Below are 12,691 nucleotides of genomic sequence, written 5' to 3' on the forward strand. Positions count from 1 at the left end.
AATGGACGCATAGGCTATGGAACCCGTAGTACTACCTTGCAGAAACCTCAATATGCCCTGATGAATCACCATCTCAAGATCCACATAATCTCCCTAAAGAATCCCTCACAACAAACGTGCATGCTCCATAATAACATCATGCATGTGAGAAGATGGCATGATATTGGCACAAACAAAAGAATTCCATGCACGTGCAAACCTGTTCATGCACGAGGCAGGGAAAATGGCATACTCGTTCATGCCCTTCTTGAACTTCCAATGAGTCTCAGGCACACACAGGTTAGCAACGATCAAATCCAAATTAAAATCATCCCCCGTCTTCTCATTCCAGTTTTATTGCTCTGGCTATCTCTCGGGCTGCTCAATCACCCTTTGAATTGCCTCAGTACTATAGTCTATAGTCATTTCCCTCACCACAGTAAAACCGTTCTTCTCAGCCTTTGCATTTGCGTAGAACTCGCGAACCACACTCATCGGTACCGCAGCAGGTGCCTCACAAAAAGCTATCCACCCCATCTCTACAATCATCTCCAGCAACTTATCATCCCTTCCCGATGGCAGAAAACCTCGCTCCTTGGCTATAGGAATCGAAAGCAGCCTCGCATACTCCGCCTCAGCCTCCGGAGTTGAAAACCTTGGCCTCATACCACCCATACTCGAAGAATCGGTAGTGTTGCTGCTAACTTGGGTTCGTTGTATCTTGGGTTCCATTGAGATTGGATAAGAGAGAATAAGAGATGTGTATAAGAGAGATTTGTGTTTAAGAATTTGAGAAGTGATGGAGAAGTTTGTGTATAAGTGTGTGTATATATAAGAATTTGGAGAGAATTAGTTATGGAAAAGAAGTGGGAATTGATTATGGGAATAATGAGAATAATGGGGTGATGGAAATTAATTTGGAGAGGGAAATATGGGATGTGGGAGAGTAAAATTCGGGTTTGAATTGATATTATAATGAAGTCTCCAATTTTTTGTTTAATCTGTTGACTTTTTTTCCGATTACAGGGACTCAGCGCGGCCGCCCCGCCTGGCAGCGCGGGTGCGCCGTGCTTCTAGAATTCCAGCACGGCCGCCCTGCATGCCAGTGTGGGCGCGCGTAGTTACTCACTTTTCAGCATGGCAGCCCCACTTCTCAGTGCGGGCGCGTCGTGCTTTTATAGTTCAACTTGAATTATTTTCTTTTTCTAGATTTTTTTTGTGTTTTTCTCCTTCTTTTCTTCTTCCTCTACCTACTAATATATAACAAACTTGGGTTGCCTCCTAAGAAGCGCTTGGTTTATGTCGTTAGCTTGACGTAGAAACTCGAGATCAAGTAGATAATAAAATGACACTAACCACCTCACAGTTTGCCATATCCCCATAATAATGTTTCAACCTCTGTCCATTCCCCTTGAATGCTTGGCCTGGATTATTTTCAAAAATCTCCACCGCTCCATACAAAAACACAGTTTTGATAATAAACGGCCCTGACCACCTTGAAATTCAACTTTCCAGGAAAAAGACGGAGTCGAGAGTTGAATAACATAACTTGTTACCCCAACATAAATGATTTGAGCACTAGACCCCTATCGTGCCACCTCTTGACTTTCTCCTTATACATTTTGTTGTTCTCATACGCTTGAAGCCGAAACTCGTCGAGTTTATTTAATTGAAGCATTCTTTTCTTACCAGCTGCATCCAAATCAAGGTTCAACTTATTCAAAGCCCAATACGCTTTATGCTCGAGCTCCACAAGCAAATGATATCCCTTACCATAAACCAACTAAAACAGCGACATGCGAAGTGGAGTCTTGTATGCTGTTCGATACGGCCAAACAGCTTCATCAAGCTTCAAAGACCAATCCTTCCTTGATGTACACACAACTTTCTCTAGAATACGCTTGATATCTCTGTTAGATACCTCAGCTTGACCATTAGTTTGAGGATTGTAGGCTGTAGCAATGCGATGATTCATATTATACCTCTGCATCATAGCAGTGAACTTGCAATTACAGAAATGCGATCCCCCATCACTGATAATGACTCTTAGAGTCCCAAATCTTGTGAATATCTGCTTATAAAGAAAATTTAGCACTATCTTCGCATCATTTGTCGGCAAAACCTTGACTTCAACCCATTTCGAGATATAATCAACCGCAAACAAGATATACTGATGATTGCAAGATGAGATAAATGGCCCCATGAAGTTAATTCCCCAAACATCGAAGACTTCAACCTCGAGAAGCACATTAAGAGGCATCTCATCTCTCTTAGATATATTACCCACACGCTGACATCGATCACACTTCAAAATAAATTGTTGCGCATCTTTAAACAATATAGGCCAAAAAAATCCTGCTTGAAGGATACGAGCTGCTGTCTTTTCTCCACCATAGTGGCCTCCATACGCAGTCAAATGGAAATCTCGCAAGATCCCCCTGTTTCGCTATACGGAATACATCTCCTGATGATTTGTTCAGCTCCTTGCCTAAACAAAAATGGCTCATCCCACATGTACCACTTCACCTCATGAAGAAACTTCTTTCTTTGAGCATAAAACAAGTCTGGAGTAATAATATTGCTCACAAGGTAGTTCACAATGTCTGCAAACCACGGTTCTTCTTCTTGCATCCCAAACAACTGCTCATCGGGAAAAGACTCATTTATCAATGTCTTATCATGTGAAGTTGCAATTGGATCTTCCAAACGAGAGAGATGATCAGTGACTTGATTCTCAGTACCTTTTCTGTCCTTGATCTCTAACTCAAATTCCTGAAGTAAAAGAACTTATCGAATCAATCTAGGCTTCAAGTCCTTCTTCGAGACGAGATAGCGAATAGCAGCGTGATCAGTGAAAACTGTCACCTTCGTCCCAAGAAAATAAGATCGAAACTTCTTAAATCCATAGACAATGGCTAAGAGTTGTAGTAGTATAATTCAGTTGAGAACCATTGAGGGTCTTACTAGCATAGTAGACCATATGAAATATATTGTTCTTTCTCTGCCCAAGAACTGCTCCAATTGCATAGTCACTTACATCGCGCATCATCTCAAAAGGTTCATCTCAATTATAGGTGTCGTGATTAAAATCTTCTTCAAGAACTCAAAAGAAGCTAGGCACTTATCATCAAACTTGAACGGGACATCTTTCTCAAGAAGATTGCACAAGGGTTTAGAGATTTTTGAGAAGTCCTTGATGAACCGCCGATAGAAACCCGCATGACCAAGAAAGCTGCGAACTCCCTTAACAGAAATTGGTGGAGGAAGATTTTCAATGACCCCCACCTTGGCTTTGTCCACCTCTAGACCTTTACTAGAGACCTTGTGCCCAAGAATAATGCTCTATCGCACCATAAAGTGACATTTTTCCCAGTTGAGAACCAGATTGGTCTCAACACACCTTTTAAGAACAGCGCCAAGATTTTGTAAGCACTCATCAAAAGAATCACCAAACACAGAGAAATCATCCATGAACACCTCCACATTCTGACCAATTATGTCAGAGATGATAGCCATCATGTATTTCTGAAATGTGGCAGGTGCTCCACACAACCCAAAAGAAACTCTTCTGAAAGCAAAAGTTCCAAACGGACAAGTGAAAGTAGTCTTTTCCTGATCTTCTGGAGCAATACAAATCTGATTATAACCCGAATAGCCATCCGGAAGACATTAGTACTCATGCCCAGCCAATCTGTCAAGCATCTGATCAATAAAAGGAAGAGGGAAGTGATCCTTCCTTGTGGCCTTGTTCAGCTTTCTGTAATCCATGCAAACTCTCCACCATGTGACTGTTCGAGTAGGAATGAGCTCATTCTTCTCATTAATAACAACTGTGATACCTCCTTTCTTAGGCACGCACTAAACTGGGCTCACCGAAGAACTGTCAGAAATGGGATAGATGATCCCTGCATCTAGTCATTTGAGGATTTCTTTCTTCATAACTTCTTTCATGATCGTATTAAGCCTTCTCTGTTGCTCAACAGTAAGCTTGCTACCTTCCTCTAGCAGAATTTTATGCATGCAATAAGAAGGGTTGATTCCCTTAATATCTTCTATAGTCCAGCCAATTGCCGATTTGAACTCTCTCAGAATTTTTAAAAGCCTTTCCTCATCACTACCTGAAAGGTCAGATGCAATAATAACAGGCAAAGTAGATGCATCACCTAAAAAAGCATACCTTAAGTGTTCAGGCAATGGTTTAAGCTCAAGTGTAGGAGCTTCCTCAATAGATGGCTTGAGGCGCTTTAGAGATTTGTTTAGCTCCTCCATTCCAAGAGATACAAAAGGCATATCCAGCCTTTGCTTCCAGGGCGAAGCATTCAGATACTGCAACTTCTCATCACCTTCAGCATCTTCACTATCTGAATTCCCCAACAAGGCCTTCTCTAAGGAATCAGACATTAGCATTTGATCAAGTTCTGAAGTAACCGCAGAATTGATCAACTCCACTTTTAAGCACTCCTCATTTTTAGTCGGGAATTTTATGGTATTAAAAATATTGAACGTCACATCCTGATCCAGCACTCGCATAGTAAGCTCACCCTTCTGCACATCAATCAAGGTTCGACCAGTAGCCAATAATGGTCTTCCCAAGATTATGGGAATCTTCTTATCCTCCTCGAAATCAAGAATTACAAAATCAGTAGGAAAGATGAGTTCATCAACCTTGAATAAGACATCCTCCACAATTCCTCATGGATATGTAATAGATCAATTGGCCAACTGCAAGGTCATATAAGTAGGCTTTGGATAAGGTAAGTCCAACTTCTTGAAAATTGACAAAGGCATCGGATTGATGCTCACTCCCAAGTCACATAGGCATTTGTCAAATGACACTTTTCCAAAGGTACACGGAATAGTGAAGCTTCCACGATCTTTAAGCTTCAGAGGCAACTTCTTTTGCAGCACAGCACTGCATTCCTCCGTAAAAGCAACTGTCTCAAAGTCATCAAGCTTCACTTTTTGAGAGAGAATACCTTTCTTAAATTTCGCATAACTAGGCATCTGTTTAAGAGCTTTAGTGAAAGTTATGTTGATATAAAGTTTCTTGAACACCTCCAGAAACTTCTCAAACTGCTTATCCAGCATTTTCTTCTGCAACCTCTTAGGAAAAGGAGGTGGAGGATAAATTTGTTTCTCCTCTGTATTACCCTCATGAGGAGTGTGTTCAACAGTATTCTTCATTGCTTCCACTTATGCTTCCTTCTGTACTTCTTCTTCAGTCACAACTTCTTCTTTCGAAACTTGAGAGTGTTCGGGATTTGCAACCTTCCCAGACCTCAATGTAATTGCCTTTACCTGCTCCTTAGCTTCCCTCTTTCCTGGCACTTCAGTGTCACTAGCGAGTGTACCAGGTTGACGATTTAGCAAGGCATTGGCAATTTGCCCAATTTGATTCTCCAAGGTCTTGATAGAAACCGCTTGGCTCTTGCACATGAGCCTCAACTCCTCCAATTCAGATTTTTCATTAGATTGTTGCAGCTGGAGTTGTTGTCTTGGTGCATATTGCGGTTGCTAAAAACTAGGAGGGTTGTATTGTTTTGCTGCATACTGCTGATAAGGCTGTTGAACCGTATTCTGAGTATTGCTTCAGCTGAAGTTAGGATGATTGCGGTTGTTGGGATGATAGGTGGCTGGAACATGCTGTTGCGACCTCTGAAAGTTGCTCACGAACTGAGCTAATTCACTAGAAATAGCACACTGATCAGTCTCGTGCGCACTAGCATAAAACTCACAGACACTAGTGATCTGATTAACTCCATAATTAGCCAAAGAATCCACCTTCATCGTCAAAGCCTTAAGCTGAGCAGCTATAGCAGTGTTGTACCTAACTCCAGAATTCCTGCTACCTTGCCCTGAGGTAGTCTCTGAGTAGGGTTTTGGTATTTATTAGCAGCCATCAGCTCAATCAATTCATAAGCTTCATCATAGCTTTTAGCCCATAAGGCTCCCCCTGATGCTACATCAAGCATGGGTCTAGAAGTAGCACCCAATCCATTGTAAAAGCAGTTAATGATCATCCAGTCAGGCATCCCATGGTGAGGACACTTTTGAAGCATCTCTTTGTAGTGATCCAATGCCTCACATAAAGATTTTCCAGATTGCTGAGCAAATTGAGTAAGTGTGTTTCTGATTGCAGCAGTCTTCGCCCTAGAAAAGAATTTAGTTATGAACTTTTGAGCAAGATCCTCCTATTTGGTGATAGGCCCTGGTGGTAGAGAACGTAACCAGCACTTAGCTTTATCCCGCATAGAGAATGGGAAAAGCCTTAACTTAATAGCATCTTCAGAAACTCCATTGAACTTGAAAGTATCGTAGATCTCGATGAAATCTTTGATGTGCATGTTGGGGTCTTCTATCGGAGAACCCCTAAATTGAACTGAATTATGTATCATCTGAATCATGCTCGACTTGATCTCAAAGGTATTAGCCGAGATGGCTGGTCAGACAATGCTAGACTAAATATCATTAATCTTCGGTTGAGAGTAATCCATTAAAGCCTTTCGATTTGCTTCTGGTTCTCCCATTGCAATAAGAGATTCTTCTTCAACTTTCTCCTCAACAAGAACTTCCTCAAAAACTTCCTTAGCTACTACGACTTCTTCCCCAACTTAATCCAGTGTTCTCTTACGAGACCGAGAACGCGTATGCATACACGCTCGCTAGAGTACCTGAAATACGACAAGGAAATAAGTAAGTAACAATGTCCGAGTCAATGAACGTTAACGACCACTGATGACAAACACATAAACTAAAAATTAACACCGAGTCCCCGGCAGCTGCGCCAAAAACTTGGTAGGACGAAAACACACGCTAATATTCATGCAAGTATACGCGATCGCAAGTAATATAGAATTTTTTCTACTTCATTCCCATAGAGACTGGTTTAGGTTAATTTCAATCAATGCACTTATGCAACAATGGTATGGTTATTATTCAATGCCAAGACGATCACAAATTGAGATTGTTTATAACTGCGATTAACAAAGAGATTATACTAAAGAACATTAACTAAGAGACTAAAAGGATTGATTACTATATGACACAAACATGGGATTCTAACTTTATTACTACTTTATTCAATAGCCTTTTTGTTCTTAACCTTAGCATGCAATGGTGATGACACTAATCAGATAACATGAAACTAGTAAACACCAACTGTCGTTGTACGATTACCCTACAACCAGACATCCATAAATTAGATAGAAGCTGAATAGACACCAATTAAATTGAGACCCTATATGTCTATAGAATTTGACAACATAACGCTTTAATGCGCAAGTTATCTATCATGATTACATATGGAAAACAAGATGGTTAAAATTACATACGAATCATGCTTATCAAATACATGAACCTATGCAAGCATGGCAAGTTCTAAACCCCTAAATTCACTTTCGCTTCATTAGAGATTAACACGCTATCTTATACGTTCGCGACGCTCATAAGATGAATAAGCACAACCAATACTAGGCTATCATAAAATCACCACACACTAAGGCATCAAAACAATTTAACTAAAGAAATCCATAAGTAAATCTGTTAGAACCCCACAATAACGATTAGCCCATAATGGAACTCATCATCAATGTGGGTTCCGATGAAAGCATGGTATAATAAACGTAGTCTTTATACTGAATAAATAATAAAACCAAGTACGTTTACAAGAGTATAGGTTCAACAAATAAGAAAACTAGCATCCGAGATTACAATTTAAAACAAAGAATCATAAGAATAAACTAGATCCTCTTCGCCTTGGTTGAATTATGATATACGGTCTTCTTACGCTTTCTCCTTAAGCTCTGGTACGTCTTGTTATGAAAAATGATCAAAGTTATCTATATATAGCAGCCCATGCAAATTAGAAGTCCAGCAGATCAAAATTGTAGTAGAATCAGGATTCTTGAAACCCGACCTGGCGCGACCGCGTGCTTCACTAGCGCGGGCGCACTGCAAATCTGCATCCCGGCACGGCCGCACGCTACTACAGTGCGGGCGCACTGACCTTCTGGAAAAAATACTGATTTTTATTTTCTTACATGCTTTGAGCTGGCGATCTTCGAGCAAACTCCCAAGACATCTTCCTAACACCAATTTAGCACCAAAATAATGTTAAATCTCCTGATTCTTTTATTTATGCCTGAAATGCAAAACAATACAAAAACACAGCAAAAACACAAATAACTTGAGTACAAAAACATCAATTCAAGTCTTTATAGGACATAATAAGTGGACATAAATGCCACTTGACAGAAGCGAGGATCCCCAGACATGTGTGCGAGCTAGTGTAATATCTGGGACATAGCGTGTAATTATTTATATTGATAAATAATTATTATGTGATTATTATGTGATTATTATGTGATTTTTGGTGAATTATCTGATGATTGGTGTGGATATGTGGATGTTTATATGTGGTAATATATAAGTATGTTAATTTTATTATGTCCAGAATAAAATATAGATAATTACGGTATTTTTCTGGTTATTTTTGGACTGTTATATGATTTTATATTGATTTATGAATTTATTAATTATTTTCTGAATAATTACAAAACTATTTTATAATGCCGGGAATCATTGAACTTCAACTGTTTTGGCTTTTTTACAACCCGAAACTCTTCAGAAAACTCATTCCTAACCTAATATGATAATTTCGGACATTTTCCGTGTTTTGACTTGTTCAATATGGATTACGGTTTGACCCGTGCGCGTCCCGGTGCAAAATTTTCGATACTATAATCATTTCGGTAACAGTATTTTCGGATAAAGTATTTTATAAGAAGTCCGGTCTTGATAATTATCCAAAAGTTTAATAGTTATCCAAAAGTTTTGATAATTATCCAAAATAGGATGATGGTTATCCAAAACATTATCCAAACGGATCTTTTTTACAGTTACTTAGCGGCTAAGTAACTTATTTTTCGATCCAATACGATCCAACACATATTAATATTCCATAAATATAAATTGCCAAAACAGTATTGTATTTTGTCCAGATAATCATTTGCAAACAGTAAAACTATATAATTTTCAGAAAAAACCTTAAAATTCATCGCGTCCTTCATAATCAAACGAGGATTCGAAGGCGTTGTTGAACTCCGATTTGGGCGTGCAAGTAGTCAAATCGAAGATCTCGAAAAGCTCTTTCATAATAAATCATCCATTTCAGTGCAGAAATCAAGGTTATTTTCTTATTTAATTATTTTAATTCAAACTATTTAATGATGAAAAGAGAAATTTTGATGTTTGTAAGTCATATGTCATAGGCCTATTTGTATATTCGAAGATTCAACTCAACTCAAATAAGAATGTAATAAGTAAATAGTGGATCTACCGTCAGAGAGATCTCGCAAAGTAATATTTGTCAAAGGATTCAGAAACAAGGTTCATCTACAGACTTGAGGAGTTAATTCACTGGAAGAAGTTCAAGAAGTTGATCATGCCTCAGTGATATAAATCAAGATCGTGGATTTAATCAAGTGACAGAGATCTCGCCAGGGTATCAATTAATTACAAGGATTTAATCTGAAAAAAATCAAAGTGTCAAAGAAACGTCACGGAAGTTAGTCACTCATGAACCAGACAGTACATCGAGTGTCAACGTTGAAGTGGTGGAATTGATTCATAATTCTCAGTGATTTTCAGAAGATATTCAGAAGAATGGATGCTGCTCAGGGTTAGTATTAATTCTCTATTAATTAATTAAGTCATATAATTTAATTAAGAAAATAATTTATATCTGCAAAGATTAATTTATTGATTAATTAAATTAATTGATTAATTAATTCAGAATTAATTTTAGGAATTTTCAGAAGTTTAATTGGATTAAATTCAATCTTAAATCAGCAAGACAATTGAAAATGAACTAGCATGACAATCTGGATTGTCATACCGATTGGCATGCCAGTTCAAAAGATTGTCCTACCGATAGTCATGCTGGTTCAAACGATTGTCTTGCTAGCTCAAAAGGATAGTCTCACCGATTGTCATGCAAGCTTAAAGGATTGTCATTCCAATTCAATTAATTCGGCTGTTGATAAATAGAAGCAGAAGTCATTCAACTCAATGACCTCAATCATACAGAACACATTCAAGAACAAAGAAAAGAAAGCAGCTGCCTTGAAACATTTTATTTTCTTCTCTGCTTACATCAAGATCAAAATTCTAGTTTGTTAATGTTAAATCCAAACCACTAGAATTATTTATCTTGTTCTTGTGTAACAATCTAGCGGATCAAAATCCCTAGAACTTAATCTCAAATCGCGTTTAGCATTTGATTCTAATTATTGCAAAAATAGAAAAAGTTCATGTCGAATTTATTCTAGATTTGTGATAATTAATTTGAGATTAATACCTTGTAATCGATACAGTTGTTGTAACACCTTTCAAGTTTAATAATATTTTTATTTAACTTGAATTTTGTTTCACATTTTTTATTCCGCAATTATTCGATTATTTGGTACTGTTTGTATTCAACCCCCTTCTACAAACACATTGGGACCTAACAATTGGTATCAGAGCCTTCTGATTAACGAACAAATCAAGATCCTAGACTTTTGTGATTTTTCAACTCCTTGAATTTTTATTTATTCAAAAATTCATAATGACTTCACATAAAGTTGGAACCGTAATTCCACAATTTGATAAAGAGAATTATATCATGCGGAAGAAGAAGATGCTATTATTTTTACAAGTTGCAAATCCCAAATATTCAAACTTGTTAAAGAAGGGTATAAAAACTCCGATGGTTATTGAACCGGAGGTAATAATAGATGGTGTGGTGACTACTAAAGCTAGAACCTATCCAAAAGAGCCCGAAGATTTTACTCCTGCTGAGAAGGAAGAAGCCTCCTTGGATGCCAGCCTTCAATTAATATTAATTGATTCCCTTGATCCCTTGATGAACAGACATGTGATGAACTGTAAAAATTCTAAACACATGTGGGAAACTATTGAGGTAATTAATGAAGGCACAGAGGAAGTTAGGGAGAACAAGTTGGAAATCCTAACCTCTGAATATGAACATTTCAAATCAAATCCAGGAGAAGGAATTACTGAAGGGCTTATCTGGCAAAGGGAAGAAGCTGGGATGATACTGATAGTGAAGATGAAGAAGAAGGAAATCTTGCTCTTATGGCTATTGATGGAAAAGCTTCATCGTCAAGAATAGAGGTAAAACTTTCTGATGCTGAAATGGTTTATCATCTAAGAGGTAACTTAGATTGTGCACGTCGTGATAATGAACTGTTAAGTTTACAGATCACAGACCTTGAGAAAGAGGTCAATGAATTAAGACTTGTGCACATTAATCAAGACAAATTAAAAGAACAGGTATCTTTTCTAGAGAATAGAGTTGACTGTTATAGAAAACTCGAAACTATTCTCAAAGACAAGATCACCGGTCTTGAGACTAAGGTTAGAGTCTACTTCAATTCTTGTTCGAAGGCTAAAGAGTTCTACAGTAAGCAAGCTGTTAATCAAACATCTGGAATAGGTTATGATTACAATGTTGCTATTGGAGAATTAGGCATAAACTCCCCTCCTCATGTATGTGCTAAAGGGAGGGAAGTACCACATGTGCTTAAGGGTGTTGATGAACCCCTCTATAAAGCATCAATTGCTGAACCATTTGATGCGACCTCTTCTGTTATTCAAGAAGAAATATGTGCTGAAGATCATGCTAATGAGAAGATTGTTTCCAAGTCAAGTGTGTCGAAAGTTCTAGTCAAAGTTGTGAAAGCAACTGAGACTAACTCAGGCACACATGAGTTGGATAACAAAAATGCCATGTCTGCCATGCATAAATTGCCTGCTATTAATCACTCTCATAAAGCATGTGGTGTTGCTAATTGTATGTCTTGTGCTTTTAATATGATGTATGCTTATTTTAATGGTAAGCATGTGTCTAATGATAAGACTACTCCTCGTCAGCATGTGAATAACATGAAGCATGATAGGTCTAAGACTGCTAGTCCTTCTAAGGCTAGAAAGGAGACATTTGTGCCTAAGCTTAAACAGAAATTTGTTAAGGCTATTTACAAGGTCAAATGTTCAGTCATTGAGGATGTTGAGATCGTTAAAATTAAAAATGTTGTTTTGCCTGACAAAGGACAATTCTACAAGTATGACGGGCCCAACCAAGTTTGGGTTCCGAAGAAGGTCTAATCCATTTGAAGTGCAGGGCATTAAACAGGTGTAACCGGTAGTATGGATTCTTAACAGTGGATCATCAAGACATATGACCGGAGATAGAGCCCTGCTATCAAATGAGGATTGAGAAAGCTGGCCCCCTGGTTACCTTTGGAGATAACAGCAAAGGTTTATCTGAGGGATATGGCTATTTGCAAGCTGGGAATGTTATCATTGTAATTTTGTATATTGTGCTAGGTTATTATCAGGAAGCAGTATCTAACATATAGCACTAGTGACGAGACTTGAGAATATTACGACATATCAAGCACCTGCTGCACATTACACTTGGAATTGTACTCTAGTAAGATGTGTACAAGTGTACTCCTGGTTGGTAAGTCAAAAGAGGAAGTCAGTGCACCACAGTTCATGAACTTTGCAGTTGCAGATCTATTGGACTATGCAATCTCTTCTTCACAATCTCACTTTAGGTTGGTATGAACTAGTATACTGCTCAAGCAATCGTCAAGGACATGGTATGGCACTCTAACTGCAGTTACAATTTTATATGAATAAGTAG

General features: G+C 38.2%; 1 non-coding gene across 1 annotated transcript; it reads left to right on the forward strand.

The window, feature by feature from the left end:
- The first annotated feature begins 6,009 nt into the window (after positions 1 to 6,009).
- On the forward strand, positions 6,010 to 6,116 carry LOC141709395 (small nucleolar RNA R71). The gene has a single exon (XR_012569973.1). It is a non-coding gene; the product is annotated as a small nucleolar RNA R71 (small nucleolar RNA).
- Positions 6,117 to 12,691: the final 6,575 nt, after the last annotated feature.

The sequence above is a fragment of the Apium graveolens genome, chromosome 2 (genome assembly GCF_009905375.1).
Source record: "Apium graveolens cultivar Ventura chromosome 2, ASM990537v1, whole genome shotgun sequence".
In the NCBI taxonomy this organism is placed as follows: Eukaryota; Viridiplantae; Streptophyta; class Magnoliopsida; order Apiales; family Apiaceae; genus Apium; species Apium graveolens.